The 13,028-nt window shown below is 35.2% G+C and overlaps 1 long non-coding RNA gene across 1 annotated transcript; it reads right to left on the bottom strand.

Moving 5' to 3' along the window:
- Positions 1–1,418: 1,418 nt before the first annotated feature.
- On the bottom strand, positions 1,419–7,657 carry LOC135289894 (uncharacterized). Its single transcript, XR_010352627.1, has 4 exons — positions 7,589–7,657; positions 3,650–3,760; positions 2,836–2,924; positions 1,419–1,690 (listed from the first exon to the last, which is right to left on the bottom strand). It is a non-coding gene; the product is annotated as an uncharacterized LOC135289894 (long non-coding RNA).
- Positions 7,658–13,028: the final 5,371 nt, after the last annotated feature.

The following is a 13,028-nucleotide window of genomic DNA, read 5'->3' as shown; positions in this document are numbered from 1 at the left end:
GGATTTTTTAGTTTGTTTTGGTTTGATTCAGTTTTTTATGTTTGTTTGTTGGCTTGGTTTTTTCGGTTTTGTGGTTGTTGCTGCTGGTTTTTGAGGGTTTTGGGTTTTTTGGTGTTTTTTTTTTTTTTTTTTTTTGTTTTGGTTTGGGGTTTTTTGTTTGTTTGTTTGGTTGTTGTTGTTATTGTGTTGGTTTTGGGTTTTTTTTTTTAGAGGAAAGGTGTGTTTATGCTTTCAGTTTTTGACATATTTATGTATCCAATCATGTTGCATACAAACTTGATGAAAGAAACTTGCTTACAGATGCACGTGAGTAAGTACAGATGGAGGCATAGGTTTCCAGGTTGTCTTTAGAGGGAAGAATTGTGGCAGATGTTGAAAAAAAGGGTGTTTCCACATAAGAGTTCAACACTGCAGAATAAATCCCTTCAGTTTCCCTTTCAGGAGTGGCACACATCTCTCATAACTTTTATAATATTATTTCCTTTGTATATATGTATTCCCCTTTGACAGTCAATAGAAAAAATTTGAAACTACCTTAATGGGACTCAACCCACAATGCTGGATCACAGTTTTAAACTGACAAAAATCTTCCTGTAGACATTGGTTTCTCCCATCATTGACTGTAAAGGGACTCTTGATCACTACTTCAGTCTTGGAAACTAATACTTAGGTATTCCTATAGATTAAGATGAACTGCAAAACAGATTATGCCCTTAGTGTACAACACACTAAAAAATACAATTAGAAAGCTAAAACAAAAAATAAAATTATATAACCTCACCTAATTGTTCCTTGTCACTAATGCAAGGACTTGACTCTAGGACTAATAGACTAATAGACTAATAGTCTAATAGACTCAAGGACTCTATTAGAGATAGACGGTAGACACAAGTCATATTATTTATGCCAGACTAAAGTGTGTTCAAATGTATTATTTGATTGTCATATTATAAAAAGAGAGAACTGGAAAGAGGTGAGGTGAGGTGAGGTGAGGTGAGGTGAGGTGAGGTGAGGTGAGGTGAGGTGAGGTGAGGTGAGGTGAGGTGAGGTGAGGTGAGGAGAAATAATTGCAACACCCATGTACTGAAAAAAACCACAGAGTGAAACACTGGAGCCAAATAAGTCAGTCAAACCTAAAGGGAATGTAAGGAATATGGAGTGAAAAATAGGAGAAAAAACAGAACTGAATTGCTAAAGTGGACTTCTATGCTGCCTTGAAGACAGAAAGTGTGAGTGTCAGCATAAATAAAGATGATAGGCCTAGTTTTAAAAGAGCACAGTATTGGTGAGATAGCAATGGCATTACTGGGCTGTAATATATGAGAACAATTTTATCCTCAGCCTTTCTTGTGGCTCATGGAAGTAGTCGTGCAGAGGAAAAGGATTTCTAGTGGCAAATATCTGAGATGACAACACACTTTGGTAGGAGATTTGCAAAGGAAAGGGTTTCATTCAGGTGTTGAAATCCACAGCAGAAACTGAAAAGGTGGGACCTGAATATTTATGAAGACTTAAGGCAACCAAAGACAAGTTATAGAATCATAACAGCATTAAGGTTTCAGGCTTCGCTACTAAAGAAAATAATGCATCTTCCTTCCTTTCTTCTCTCCATCTGCACAGTTTTAAGGCAAAAAGTTGAAAAGACTGAAGAAGCCTTTTACACAAGGGGTATGTCAGTTTTCCCTTGGCCCTGTGAAAAGAGAGATAGCTGTTACCAAACCATTCGTTTTCTAGTACAAAAGATGCTTAAAGCAGCACAACTCACTCTTCCCACACCTTCAGATGCATTAATAATATCTGCCTTTTCAAATTGCTATGAAACCTCCTTGGCACAGCAAACATATCTTTCAGGAATTCCAAACTTTGTTGCTCAACTTATTACTCAATTTCACAGAACAAAAAATGTAACTTTTAAAAAAAACCCTAAGCAAACTCTTCAAGGGAAAATGGAGGCAGTTTTGAAAACATCCAGACAGAAAGGGTTTTCACCTGGTTTTAAGTACCTAAAAGTCATTGTTTAATGATAGATATCCATGGATGAGTTACACACAAAAGTTAGGCACAGGAGACCCACTTCAGTTTTTTTTTTTAACTGGCTCATCTGAGGGACAATGACTACATTTCAACACTTTTGTGTATTTTGCAATCAACGATACTATATAAAAGACATTACTAGCTTTATTCAGGTAATTTAATTGCAGCTGTAACTACTGATATTATTGGTCATGTCTGAAAATGCCATTTAGACATATTCCTCTGGAAATACAGAATTAGCTACAGACAGAAAAAGTACTATAGTTTTAGCATCAGAATGCGCACAACCCTGGGCTCAAATCACTTAACAACATTCCCTGACCTAGATCATTTGCACCTTAAAATTGCTAGATTTTGTTTCATCCAATGCCATTGCAGAGTACTTCACTCTAAATATATTTCAAATTTCCTTTTGTTTTTCTATTCCAAACCTGTTTCTGACTGTGTGGCAGACTAGAACATTGGATGAAAAATTCAGAATTTGCAATTCAAATTCCAAGAGAAGGCTTTAATGCTGAATACTTGAGGACAACATTTAAAAGTCGTGTAGAGTTAAACAATGTAGATTTTTTTCCCCAATACATGGTGAACTGAATTTACAGATATTATTCAGTTAAGATCTGGAGATAATATTAATATGGTACCTTTGCATAAAACTCATAACAGGTAAGTATTTTGTAAATTCAGCATTTAGTTATCTCTTATCCATTAACAAGAAGCAAAGCAAATAGCTCCTCCTTATATTCATGCCCCAAGCTAAGCAAAAGGAATGGAAAAGGTTTTTAGAATTACAAATAGAACCTTTAAATTGTAGAAACTTGATAATTTCATTTATGAAAAGCATTGCAGGACTTCTTCTTTCTACACCAGTTGTTATTCAAATCACAGTGCTGAGGATAGAAAAAGACAAAACAAAACAAAACAAAAAGGCAGTCAGGAAAAAAATACCCCCCAGAATGGAGAAATAATAAAACATGGAAGAGAAAGAAAATTATCCTGTCAGGAATCCAGTTTATTTTCAAAGACCAGGCAGAAGTACGGAATGTTTAAATATGCACATTGAAGCAAAAATTGAGGGGGGGGGGGAAAAAGGGGGAGAGTGGGGAGAAATGGAGAAAATACAGAAAGCATTACGAGCTGTTTTCAAAAAATAGATACCTGAAAATATGTGAATTCATCCATATAATTTTGAAATTTATATATATACATTTAATTGTGCAAATTGTGAATGCACATTTTCAAATACTAAAGATTTATATGTCTTATAAGACCATGCAGGTTTGAAAGCCCTAAATATAAATTAAGAATAAAATTACTTTTTGTGCAAGAATTCAGAACAAAGGTTCTGCACCTCCTAAACCCACTCAAGTCCTCAAAATAGGATTTCAGAGGGACTTAGGTGTCTCATAGGCAATATGTAGCTGGGAGAGTTTCACCCAAAGGGATAACATTGCCTCTACAGTTAGTTTTTTGACCGTCTCTTGGACTAATTATCAAAGACAAAAGTCTTTTCTTCATATAGTCTTTTAGTGTGGCAAGACAGACCTTTTAGAAATATTAAATATTACAGCAAGGAACAAGATTGGATATTATGGATTTCTATAGTCAGACTTACAGGCAAAAATGGATAAAATAATGCTTTTTCCAAAATTTGATGCTCATGAGTTGAGCCCCATCTTCTGAATATCTCTGTGAGCTCAGGAAATATTCCTCCACCTATTTAAAACTACAAACATTGAAACAGAGAATTTATTAATTGCTTAATACCAAGTACTGAGTATATCTGGACTATTGACTGAATCCAAGTAAGATACTTCCCCACAGATGAATATTTCTGAATTAATGGAAGAAATAAGAACAGCATTTCCAATTTGTTTCCACTTAGCATGATAAATCAGTTGAAAATATTACTGCAAAGGAAAAAGATTATAAGAAGTGTGAATTTTTAACTAGATAACCAAGCACACCCAAATTCAGAAACACAGGAAACATGTTGAGTCTGGAAAAGTATATGAAAGCGTGGTGGTGCAGTAACTGGTGCTGTGTCTCCACATTAAACAGACTTTATTTTATATTTCCTCATTACAGACTTGTTAAAAAACTAATATCTGTATAGGGAAAGTGAGATAATTATTCCTGCTCAGGAAAGGAGATATCTGAAACTTTTGTTGTACCCCTGACTTATGGTGATGCTAGTACTGGGTCAAAATTTACAGGTTTTTTAATTTCTCTGGGAGTTACTTCTTTTTAACCCTCTTCTTTTTTTTTTTTTTCTTTTTTTTTTTTTTTTTTTAATCTATGTTGATCTTCATCATGGAAGAAGATCAATCTCCATGAATCTAATTCATGTACTCACTAGATTATATTTTGGGTGACAAACACATTATTTCATAAATCAGCTGGTTTATGTTTCTTCTCTTTTAAACTTCCTTGATCGGAGATTTTGGTGGACTATCAACATCCACGGAGCTTCAATAAGAAGATGTACTGCAAAAGCTTGTATGAATTTTTAGATTCAGTATTATCAACAACAAAAAAGAGCCCTAAACACACTAGTTTTCTCTGTAGCTCATCTTTCATTTGAGTTCTTTCTTTGCAACTGTCATTTTCACTTCCTGAAACAATCCCCAGACACTAGGAGATGTGTTTCACCACTTTTGCTTAACTCCTTATATTATTTTATGAATGCTGTAGGCAGCATCTTGGTAATTTAGAGCTTGGGAGAGTTCAGCTAATGGAAGCTGTAGTTTTACCAAATGGCTGTCTTAAAGTCCTGAAGGAAATATCTTTCACAAGGGCATCAAGATTGGAGTGTTGAGACCGGTTCAACAGAAAAGATTTGGGTTAATGCTTTCTGTAAGAAAACAAGCCCATTACTGTTTGTCAGGAATGAGAAGTTGAATACCAGTTTCTCTTTTGGACACAGAGCAATTACATCAGCAGATTGTCAATATCTATGCTCAGCATACTTAGCTCTTGCATGGAGCCTTCTGTATTGCAGAAAATAACATGGCTCCTGGCAAGGAGAGACCTTGAACCTCTCTAGAAAAAAAAAAACAACGTGGAGGCATTATCAGGAAATGCAAATAACTGATAAACTGGGTGCAATCAAACCTGTCTTGACTGTTTACTGTGAAGTTTCTTCAAAATGCAGTGTATATTCCTGCTCTGCAGTGAAAGGAGATATGAGGTACCAGGGTTATGTGCTGGTAAAAAACAATTTGAAGATGTGAAAGCCACAACACAGTCATCTTCTGGAAAAAAATATCTTCATGAATTTGCAGAAATTTGTTATTGAAATTCTAAATTTACTACATTTGTATTTAACTACTAACATGTAAATAGACTCAAAAGGGTTAATGAAGCTTGTCATGAATATAAGGCTTGGGAACACATACAGGGACATGGGTAAATTGAGTCCCAATGGCCAGATCCAATGTCCAGTGAAGGCAAATAAAGAACTACTACAACCATGAGATCAAGCCCTAATCTAAGATGCAAACACAATTAAGACCAGACTGTATTATTTCTGGAGCGATTGTGCCAGGCTACACTTTAAAAAACCCAAATTACATGCAATGAAATGGGAACAGAATTTAGAAATAGAAAACAGAAACTATAGACTAATTTTTCAAGTTCTACAGAAGATGGGGAATGGGTATAAAGTCCACTTTTACACATAGTTGCTTGTTTGACTCTTCCAAACACTATTTTTCAGCTCTCATGACCTTTTTACAACATCACTTTCACCAGTAGATAAGTTTGCTGTGAATTTTTAGCGTACAGTACATTATGCACACAGTGGTAATTGTAATTAATTCCAAAGGTATTTATAAAGAATCCAGTGATGTGTCCTGCATTCTCAGAGCAATATGCCCTAGTTTCCCTTTTTAAACAGCATTTTGGGCTTGTGGGTTTTTTTAGTAGTGTTGATTTTGTTTTTTTCCAAACTGCTTTTGAAAAAGTCAGAGAATTTTCCATGCACAAGAGAAAATGCTTTACCTCCTCATTCCCAACTCTGTTACTAGGTTCATAGTGGTGAAATTACAACTAAACTAAGAACTCCTCCTAATAAAGCAACATGTTTTTACCCAAAATTAGCTGTAAGTCAGCATACAAAGTAAGTACCTATAACACCATTATTTTTATACTCTAGATATAATTGTCTGACACTAAGGATTCTGATTTTATAATGTTGACTTGTAATTTCCTTTTTTTCCTTCACCTGCTGCAACTAGTTCTATTGCCTAGTTTGAACTTCAAGTCACCTACAGTAAAAAAAAAAAAAAGAAAAAAAAAATTCAACCAACTATTACATAAATTGATTTTATAAACTGAAATACTTACTAAATGTGAATTCAGAAGGCTTTTTCATACAATAGTCCATGAATATTTAGCAGACACCCTTAACTGTTATGAATTTATGGATATTTCCATATTCTATTTCTCCAGCTATGTTGCTGGGGTATTGAAGAGAGAAAAATCCTAATTAAAACTAATCTAAATTGGTTAAGAAATGCAAGACAAAATCTAAATAAATCCCAGGATTGCCTGAACTCGGTAATGAATAAAAATACTTATTTTTAATAGGCCCATAAGAGATTAATAGAAATGTCTCAAGTGATCTTTGGGCTTGCAGGTCATGGAAGCTACTGGTGGTGTTGCCTAACAGCTAATGCACATGTGAACCTGGTACACATAAATAAATGTTCATTTCTGTGTTAATGTGCAACATCCCACCCAGAATCCTCCACTTCAAGGAAAAAAAATGTAGAACTAAATTAAGAAAACACTGCTCACTTTCATCCAGTCAAAAACCAGACATAGCAGAGGAAGGATTTTCAGAACAATGGCAGAAATATGGTAGCTGGATGTCAAATAATAAGTAACAGGACAATACATTTGGATAAATATATATATATAAATACACTGGATAAATATATTTTAAACAATCTTGACCATATCAAAGCTGACACCTGATCTAAACTGGTTATCTGAGGTAAGCCCTCCTACAAAGATCTACAATTTGACAAAATGGATTGTACTAAATACATTTCCTGGTATCTAAAAGTCAGTGAGATAAACCAATGAATCATAGAATCACAGAATGGTTTGGGTTGGAAGGGACCTTTAAGATTTTCTTGTTCCAACCCCTCTGCCATGGGCTGGGACAACTTCCACTAAAGCAGGTTGCTCAGAACCTCATCCAGTCTGACCTTGAACACATCCAGGGATGAGGCAGTGCCTCACATATTTCAGTGCCTGCACAGTAAAGAACATTTTTCTAGTAAAAACTAAACCTACTGCTGGTCTTACTAAGTGAATACGACCTGAAAACACTTTTAAAAGGGTGCAGAATATACACTGTGAGTAGAAGTGTTTTAACCCAAGCTGGCAGCTTGGGCCCACACAGCCCCTCCTTGTGTACTTCAACTTCTGAGTGCCAAAGGAAACCAGAAGAGTAAAACTGAGAAAATTTGTGGGTTGAGATAAAGGAGGTTCAGTGGGCAGAGCAAAAGCCAGATGCACAAAGCAAAACCAGGAATTCACTCACCCATCCCAGAGGCAGGCAGGTGTTCAGCCATCCCCAGGAAAGCAGGCCTCTATTGCATGCAATGGCTACTCAGGAAAACAAACACCATCACCCAAGTGTCTCCTCAATCCTTACCTCCCAGCTGTACATGGTGAACATGACACTGTAGAGTGTGGAATATCCCTGTGGTCAGCTGGGGTCAGCTGTCCTAGCTGTGTCCCATCCCTGCTTCTGGCACTCTCTCAGACCTCTCACTGGTGGAGTGGGGTAAGAAGTAGAAAAGGTCTTATAAACTTTATTTAGGGACAACTGAAAACATCATTGTATTATCAATATTTTTCTCATGCTAAACCCAAAACACAGCATTGTACCAGCTGTTGGGAAGAAAATTAACTCTATCCCAGCTGAAGCCAGCATAAGAAGTATTAGAATTTATGTAGGTATTCCACAAGAGAAAAAAAGCACACCAGAATTTATTAGTCATGTAATTTATTAGTTGTTAATTACTTGCTTCTCTTTATTAACATATTACACCTCAGAGAATAACTCTAAGGTAGGTAAATTAAACTAGACTTCCTTTGCTGATGTGTAATTTGCAACACAAAGAATGTAAATAATGAGTGGAGATGGGAATGGAAGTTAGTGCCCTGACAATGATAATTTTATCCGAGTATTGCCTTTGGGGCTTAAATATGTGCAACAGGAATCACAGCAGGAAGACAGAAGCTGGAGGTAATATATCAGAAACAAGAGTGCAGAAATGAGCAGAAATGATCTGAACAGAACAAGGTACTGTCATAAAGAAATAGGAAAACTTCTGTGTATCTTTGAAGAAGGAAATGACCTGGCAAACCCTCTTTAGGAGTGTCCCACAGGTATCAGCAGCAACATGAGAGAAGGATCCATGCTAATAGGCTGGCACTGTGGCAGAGACACATTCTCCCACATTACATGCCTAAATTAGAGGGCAATTTCTGCTGGTCAAGAGAGAGAAATATTCTCTCAAAAAAAATGGCCTGAGTGCTGCTGAGTAGAGCCTGCTTTCAATTTGCCTCTCAGATGTTTCATTGCAGTTCCTGTGTTCAGGGTTACCATAGCCACTGTCCATAATAAAAATTGAATGGAAAATCTATATATATCTAGTACACATTTAATATTTATTCCTTTTACCACCTCTGCTTCTACAGAGTTTTCATAATTCTGGGCCCACTGTCACTCTGACACTGCCCTCAACATGAAGGAGAGCATTCATGGATTAAGATGACCACAGTAACAGTGAAGAGAGTAGCAGAGATTTGAGATTTGTTTTTGAAAAAACAATAAAATTAACACATGATTGTGATTCAATATGGAGGCAATCCAGGCTTGTTCAATTTGTGAGGAGCTTTCCATTGATGCCAGTGAACACTGAACTCAGTGCTATGACTTCAAATAGTTGCTTATTTTATGCAAATCACAAATCCTAGATGCTTTATCCTGCAGGTCTTGAGCTTTATACTAGTCAGTGTGAAAGTTTTGATCAGCTAAATGCAGTATTGAAATGGATGAACTCATGAGTTTTATTGCTATTATTTGGAAATGTAAATAAAAGTGTCTTTATTTCAAGAAAGACTTTGTTCAGATTTTTGCCTTCAAATATAAATAAATGAAGAAGAAAAAAAAATTAAACTGGAATAAATGCATAACCAAACTAATTGTCCAGATACCCAGAGGGGAAAATAAATAAACATTCCTTACTGGTTTTATGTTTCCAAAATGCCTGTTACTACTGAACTGGAATCAAGTATTTTTAAAACTTTACCTTGAATAGGTGAAAGGTATAAGCTAAGATCTCTGTTTAAAAAACTGGAATACTACTTCAAAACCATCTCGAAAAGCTAATTTATCTGGCACTGAGTAATGTATGGCTGTTGAGAAAATCTCACACTTGAATTACAAACGTGATACATGTTTGTGTGCTTCCTGAATAATATTGAGGATTATCAATTAGAAAGGGAGAGTCTTTGCAAGGTTTAAATAACACAAACCAGGGCCTTATGGGCACAAGCAATGATATGGCAGCCATATGTGAATGAACACGGTTCAGCATGAAGCACAATACAACTCTTTCAAACTTTTATAGCTCAGTCACTTAATAAATACATACAAAAGGTGCTCTTCTGAAAAGAAAATATTCCTTCTTTGGGGAGAATATGCAGACTTACTTTCCAAATTATCAGGATTGTATATAGTGTTTGGCATTGACAGAAAGACTCCACTGAGTCCACTGATTTACTCCAGGACAATATAATTTAGGTTTTTTTAGAAGCTCTTGTGTACCACACTGCTAGAGAAGTTAAGTAATGAAAAACAGAAAAGATATAAAGGAGAACTGAGAGTAATAAATAAAGAAAATGTAACTCAATTTTATTTGAAATCTGGGAAGCAAGGTATATGACAAGAAAGAAAAAAATATGGCAAGGTTTATTAAAAAATGGAAGACTTGTCTAGTTAATTGCTAATGAACCATTTAGACATGTATCTGGTAAATGTCATGTTTTAGCTAGAGGAATGGTCCAGTTATGTCCAGAACATACTTCAGTGCTTCTTAGTATTGGGATCAGAGTCTGCCAAAGTGGTTTTTTTAAAAAATATGTGAGCTCAGGACAAAAGCTTCAGGAAAAAACTAACTGGGAGACAATGTGAAGTGCAATTGTGAAAAATGTGGAACAAGAGGGGAAAAGAAAAATAAAAAAAAGGATAACAGAAACACCCAGGTCAGATTGAACTTTTAAAACCAAAAAAATCTGAAAAGTTAGTGCATTATCATAAATCTGCTGGAAATTCTTGGGAGTTTTACCATGATCACTGATAAGAACAAAGTCTAAAGTTATGCCAGTAGCTTCTGAATAGTCCAGTTAGAGATTGAGAGAACTAAGGAAGTCTATCAATGCATTTCATCTAAGTAGTCTGTATTTTCTCTCTTGTACTCATTCTATCTGCCTGTCTGTTTATCTATTTTTGTGTCTGAAAACCAGAAAATTAAAACTGGAGAAGAACTAAAGCCACTTTTTTTTTTTCCTCCAGAAAATATTCCTCCATTTTGTTCCCTAACTTTCTTTTGGAAGAAAAGAAAGAGCAGTCCTATGATTTTATGTAATGCTCATCTCCATGATGAATTCTCACGATATTGTTTTCTGTAATTCATCTTTCCTTGGTCTAAGAATTGTGCTATTTCCCTAAAGAAAAAGTAGCACAGCCTCATAGATCTCACTATTTGGCAGATTCCCAGAACTGACACAAATTCTGCTTTATCCCATTTTAACAATAATCAAAATTTAGAAGTAAAAGGGATAGTTTGACCAGGTTATTCTTTTTTTCGTATTTCAGTATGTTAATACAATTGGAATTTGACATTTTTAGAATTGATAAAATACTGACGAAAGTGTTTGATAAGTTATCATGATTCATTTTTATTAATTAACCAACAAATATATATATTTTAAAAATTACAAAAGCAGGAAAACATGAAAAAATTGTAATCACCTACTCTTTTTATTTTATTTTATTTTATTTTTTGTACTGCAGAAAAAACTGCACAAATTGAGCTATTATAGCAACATGATAGCAAGGACTGTTTTCTGTCACTGTGTCCAGTCTTCTGCCATCACTGGCAAGAGATTAATTTCTTGATTCCTATGGAATTGTTTTCCTTTATTATTTTCTATCTTTTGTTGTTCTGTGAATAGATCCAGCCCTTGTTTCTCTTCTCTGTTACTCACAACTTCCCCATGCACATTTTCAAGAGCATGTGTAGGAAACTGCTGGAAACATTTCATTTATGCAGCAAGGCGAGTAATACTTTTGAAACATGAGGTTGGTAATATCATCTTAGCTTTTATTTTAGTTTTTTGGTTTGTGTTTCCAAAGCATCTGAGAATATAATCTCATGTGAAGCTGAGAACAGAGTCTTTTAAGATGCAATTCATTTTGACTCATTTTTCCAGGAAACACTAAATTATCTAAGGTGAGTTTAAGTCCTCTGTAGTGATGCAAAGGCTCAGTAGGTGATAGAGACATCAGGGATTTCCAGATCACTGTGCTAATATAGGCAGAAGTCTGTGGCTGGGCTTATTAATATTCTGGCACAACCAGAACAACCAAGAAATGGACCATTCCTCCCTATCTCTACTTCCAGATTATTGTACACAGCTTCCTCAGAGCACTGCCCCAAAGTTATGTGCTCCTTTCTGCACGAACCTGCCGAAAAGATCTTTTCCCCTCTGCAGTACAGACAGATTTAAGCTCAGTCTCCAGAATCAAAAGCAGACAAATTCTGGTACAAAGCAGGTGTCTACTGAAATGTCACTATTTATACCTGTCTGTAATTCATTTATTTGATATACTTAGCAAGGTTTCCTGAGAACATAGAGTCTATTGTATGTATGTTTAGAATTTCTACTTCCTCCTCCCCACCATTTTCTTCTGTGCTGCCTCTGATATTTTCTTTTATCCACTTGCAACCTGTGTTCATGAATTCATACACAGTTATTTATATACTTACTTATTTTTTGGTATTCTTAGAAAAAGTCTGGGTTTTATTAAAAATAAATCCTGGGCCATTATTTTGTTGCTCTCAGCCTGAAAAAGGTTCAAGAACAGCTTTTGCTCTGCCTTTGATGGTACCATCCATTCTCCTGCCTGTGGCTGTTTATTCACTTAAAGGTGCCTTTGAAATATTGCCTAATTCCTTGCTCTGTACTATAGTGTTCTTTTATGCTTTATGGAATGAGTAACAGACTCGATTCAATAAAAAGAATTAGAATTAAAATCAATTGGCTTTATTTTTCTGTGCCTTTATGGAAAATAATGACATAGAACATGCAATATTGTATCATTATCTCTTCAACAATTCTCATAAATTATGAACATATATTGCATTTATTCCTACCTATCTGGTGCTCTTATTATACACTTGCTTCCTTAATTAATGCAATATTCTTCATTCTTTTCCTCCTGGAAACGAACTACTTATGTCACTAAAGAAGAAAGCTAGTCTATTAAACATAAATTGGTAAGTAGTTGGAACCCAGACTGAAAAAAAAAATTAAAAAAAGAAATTAAAATTAATATAGAATTGAATGAATATTCTGGAGGTGCAAAGAGGAAGCACAGAATATGAATATACATATATGTCTGTTTATAATTTAAATTAAATTTAAGGACATGAAAAACAGCCTGAGAGGATAACAGCAAAAGAAGTTAGTGTACACTTAATTTTTTCAGTGAGAAAACCTGTGACACCAGTTGTCTTCAGAGTCTAAAATATGCATTATTATCACAGATTTCTGAATGGTGAACATCCAAGTGATATATTCACCTATTGCACTTATGATCTTTCAAGGGTATCTGGGGATTCTTTCTTCCAGGAAGACAGTCTGAGACTTAGGGTTCTAGAGAAACTCCACTACAAAACAAAGGC

This window comes from Passer domesticus, chromosome Z (assembly GCF_036417665.1).
Source record: "Passer domesticus isolate bPasDom1 chromosome Z, bPasDom1.hap1, whole genome shotgun sequence".
NCBI classification, from domain to species: Eukaryota; Metazoa; Chordata; class Aves; order Passeriformes; family Passeridae; genus Passer; species Passer domesticus.
The sequence above is the reverse complement of the archived record's forward strand: the minus strand, read 5'-3'. Positions and strand labels throughout refer to the sequence as shown.